Genomic DNA, 5000 nt, shown 5'->3' with positions numbered 1-5000 from the left:
ATCTCCCGTCTATGTTTACTGAAGCAACGCTCATCTCCCGTCTATGTTTATTGAAGCAACGCTCATCTCCCGTCTATGTTTACTGAAGCAACGCTCATCTCCCGTCTATGTTTACTGAAGCAACGCTCATCTCCCGTCTATGTTTACTGAAGCAACGCTCATCTCCCGTCTATGTTTACTGAAGCAACGCTCATCTCCCGTCTATGTTTACTGAAGCAACGCTCATCTCCCGTCTATGTTTATTGAAGCAACGCTCATCTCCCGTCTATGTTTACTGAAGCAACGCTCATCTCCCGTCTATGTTTATTGAAGCAACGCTCATCTCCCGTCTATGTTTACTGAAGCAACGCTCATCTCCCGTCTATGTTTACTGAAGCAACGCTCATCTCCCGTCTATGTTTACTGAAGCAACGCTCATCTCCCGTCTATGTTTATTGAAGCAACGCTCATCTCCCGTCTATGTTTACTGAAGCAACGCTCATCTCCCGTCTATGTTTACTGAAGCAACGCTCATCTCCCGTCTATGTTTACTGAAGCAACGCTTCTCATCTCCCTTCTAACTCACTTAATCTTTCACAATTTATCGTTTCAGTTTTCAAAACCAATTATTAGTTTTTTAAAAGCCATAATAGTTTCGCTTACAATTCTCTCCGTGAGGCTTCGCCATTCATCAACTAGCCTGATTTCGAAAAATGTATGCCCACATTTTCTTGCTTACCGGTGAGTCGTGCCTCGCTCAAAGACAACTTCTGGCCGTGCTGCCACTGTGTTCAGCCCTCGTACAGAGCTGGATCAAAGGCTCTACTTCCCACGGCTCCAAATACATTCCTCCCTCACTGCTGTTACTTTCTTACAGAACTGTAGCAGGCCTGTGAGACCAGATGTGCTATATCTGTACCGCGTCTAAGTGCTGCACTGCTCTCCTGATTATCTTCTACGTTACCTTGCATAGTGTGTATGTCAGTGGTACTGAGTCTGTTGTTTAACGCTTTCTGTCTGCGTCTTTCTTAAATATTGGGACTGTACTAGCGGTTCTCCAGATCTCTGACTACTGTCCCTCGTGCACTGACTTCTTGAGGGTTTTAGTAGTGGTTCAGATGGTGGTTCTGCATCCTAGGCAGAACCACTGGCTCTCTTACTTTAACATATTCCTCTGGGTATGAAGTTCTGTCTCCTGGCACTTCCTAGGCAGGTACTTCAACGCTTCCTTCACTCTCTTTCCTTCGCTGCACTGAATTCAGGGAGTTTCTTATCCCTGAGAAGTTTTTCACTCCTGATATCAGGTGTCTACCGTCCTTCACCCGCTGACCTACCCTCAGCATTTACATCCACAACCTATTCGAAATTCATCACCCTGTACGTCGCTAACACCAGAGGCCTCTCATACTCTATTCCATCTATATTAGATAATCTTACGATAAATACTATATTCAGTCTGTGTACGTGTGCATGTGTAGGCATTCAATGCAGAGTTGTACAGCTGTGTTGATATTAACAATAACCAGCAGTAAACACTCTCAGCGTATGAGTAACTAGCGAACTACACTCATCCACCGACTTTTTCAGGGCTCGATACGGTGTATGCTGTCAGTGGCCCTATAAACCCCAACAAAAACAACACCGACTCTTTCATTCAGCAACCAGAAAATGCAACTAATCTTCGGTATCGAAATATTGTGTCGTAATTCCGTAGAGTTTTATGCACATGCTAGTAAATAAGGATCAATCACTACCGGGAGGGTGTTCCGGGGGGCTAACGCCCCCTTCCCCCGCGACTTAATCCTTGACTAGATCTCCAGGTGAATCAGGGCCTGATCAACCAGGCTGTTACTGCTGGCCGGACGAAGTACAACGTACGAGCCATAGCCCGGCTGGTCAGGTACTGACTTTACGTGTCTGTCCAGCTCCTGCTTGAAGACAGTCAGGGGTCTACTGGTAATTCCCAACCAAAGCGAACTTTCTATCTAGTTCAACCAGACTGGTTGTAAAATAACTTTGATGCGCCGATTACGAATGTTAACTTGCTTAGTTTCTCTCTTACTTAATACAGTATGAACTTTAATGATCAATATTTTAAACTAATTAAGGTTAAAGAATCATATACGGGGGGCCCCGCTTATACAGCAGGTTAGGTTCTGAGCTACTGCTGTAAAGCGAATCATAATCTTTTCTAAACAAAGTTTATTTCTTTGCAAGGTTACATTGACATTATGAAATTACAATAACAGGATACAGTGCAAAGAGAGCCACTGTCATGCCAAGGCATTATGGGCAGACTTAATTTAATGGCTTACTAACTACTTAATACTAAAGAAATTGATCATTGTTTAAGTTATACATATACATATTCTTTGTTTATAGCAGACAGTAGTTCTACCCCAATTACATAGTTTTAATAATGAATATTGAAATTAAATTATGGGAATATAACATTGTGAGTTGTTGAGAGTAGTTTACAGTATGAGAATGCTACAGTTGGGTAGGCTTTCTCTAACTGTCAAATGTATATAAAAGTCTGATAGCATGTTTACACTATCATATATTAAGTGAGCAATAGAGCTAGGCCTAAAAAAATGCATATACAATGCACACAATACTTACCATACAATAGTTCCGTCCTTAGCTTATAGTGAATGGTAAATATATTTATTGTAGGAAGTCTGCATAAATGAAGACTGGATAGAATTGAAAATCGATGCATTAGCAAAGCACTGTAAAATAAAGCACTGTAAAGTGAGACACTGTAGAGTGAAGCACTGTAAAGTGAGACACTGTAGAGTGAAGCGCTGTAAAGTGAGACACTGTAGAGTGAAGCGCTGTAAAGTGAAACACTGTAGAGTTAAGCACTGTAAAGTGAAACACTGTAGAGTGAAGCACTGTAAAGTGAGACACTGTAGAGTGAAGCACTGTAAAGTGAGACACTGTAGAGTGAAGCACTGTAAAGTGAAACACTGTAGAGTGAAGCGTTGTAGAGAAACACTGTAGAGTGAAACGCTGTAAAGTGAAACACTGTAGAGTGAAGCGTTGTAAAGTGAAACACTGTAGAGTGAAGCACTGTAAAGTGAGACACTGTAGAGTGAAGCACTGTAAAGTGAAACACTGTAGAGTGAAGCGTTGTAGAGAAACACTGTAGAGTGAAACGCTGTAAAGTGAAACACTGTAGAGTGAAGCGTTGTAAAGTGAAACACTGTAGAGTGAAGCGTTGTAAAGTGAAACACTGTAGAGTGAAACGCTGTAAAGTGAAACACTGTAGAGTGAAACGCTGTAAAGTGAAACACTGTAGAGTGAAGCGTTGTAGAGAAACACTGTAGAGTGAAGCGCTGTAAAGTGAAACATTGTAGAGTGAAGCGTTGTAAAGTGAAACACTGTAGAGTGAAGCGTTGTAAAGTGAAACACTGTAGAGTGAAACGCTGTAAAGTGAAACACTGTAGAGTGAAACGCTGTAAAGTGAAACACTGTAGAGTGAAACGCTGTAAAGTGAAACATTGTAGAGTGAAGCGCTGTAAAGTGAAACATTGTAGAGTGAAGCGCTGTAAAGTGAAACACTGTAGAGTGAAGCGCTGTAAAGTAAAACACTGTAGAGTGAAGTGCTGTAAAGTGAAACACTGTAGAGTGAAGCGCTGTAAAGTGAAACATTGTAGAGTGAAGCGCTGTAAAGTGAAACATTGTAGAGTGAAGCGCTGTAAAGTGAAACACTGTAGAGTGAAGCGCTGTAAAGTAAAACACTGTAGAGTGAAACGCTGTAAAGTGAAACACTGTAGAGTGAAGCGCTGTAAAGTGAAACACTGTAGAGTGAAGCGCTGTAAAGTGAAACACTGTAGAGTGAAGCGCTGTAAAGTGAAACACTGTAGAGTGAAGCGCTGTAAAGTGAAACACTGTAGAGTGAAGCGCTGTAAAGTAAAACACTGTAGAGTGAAACGCTGTAAAGTGAAACACTGTAGAGTGAAGCGCTGTAAAGTGAAACACTGTAGAGTGAAGCGCTGTAAAGTAAAACACTGTAGAGTGAAATGCTGTAAAGTGAAACACTGTAGAGTGAAGCGCTGTAAAGTGAAACACTGTAGAGTGAAGCGCTGTAAAGTGAAACACTGTAGAGTGAAGCGCTGTAAAGTGAAACACTGTAGAGTGAAGTGCTGTAAAGTGAAGTGCTGTAAACCAGGGCCTGCCTGTATGCCACTTAACAATCGTAGGTATTATATTAATCATAGATATTAAGTATAATTCACACAACGACAAAAGCTAATCTTCCTTGACGTAAATTCATTATAACAACAGAAATTTCCATACGGACGCACAAACATATTTACATCACAGTTTTTTCGCGATTTCTGGCTTGTGTTTAGCGTGACTCTCCACGTACCAGTGTCCAGCAGTAGTCGACCATCAGACTGATAGTCAAGTGTGACTCTCCGCGTGCCAGTGTTCAGCAGTAGTCGACCATCAGACTGATAGTCAAGTGTGACTCTCCACGTACCAGTGTCCAGCAGTAGTCGACCATCAGACTGATAGTCAAGTGTGACTCTCCACGCACCAGTGTCCAGCAGTAGTCGACCATCAGACTGATAGTCAAGTGTGACTCTCCACGTACCAGTGTCCAGCAGTAGTCGACCATCAGACTGATAGTCAAGTGTGACTCTCCACGCACCAGTGTCCAGCAGTAGTCGACCATCAGACTGATAGTCAAGTGTGACTCTCCACGTACCAGTGTCCAGCAGTAGTCGACCATCAGACTGATAGTCAAGTGTGACTCTCCACGCACCAGTGTCCAGCAGTAGTCGACCATCAGACTGATAGTCAAGTGTGACTCTCCACATACCAGTGTCCAGCAGTAGTCGACCATCAGACTGATAGTCAAGTGTGACTCTCCACGTACCAGTGTCCAGCAGTAGTCGACCATCAGACTGATAGTCAAGTGTGACTCTCCACGCACCAGTGTCCAGCAGTAGTCGACCATCAGACTGATAGTCAAGTGTGACTCTCCACGCACCAGTGTCCAGCAGTAG

Source organism: Cherax quadricarinatus, chromosome 66, assembly GCF_038502225.1.
Source record: "Cherax quadricarinatus isolate ZL_2023a chromosome 66, ASM3850222v1, whole genome shotgun sequence".
NCBI classification, from domain to species: domain Eukaryota; kingdom Metazoa; phylum Arthropoda; class Malacostraca; order Decapoda; family Parastacidae; genus Cherax; species Cherax quadricarinatus.
This window is presented reverse-complemented; position numbering follows the sequence as displayed.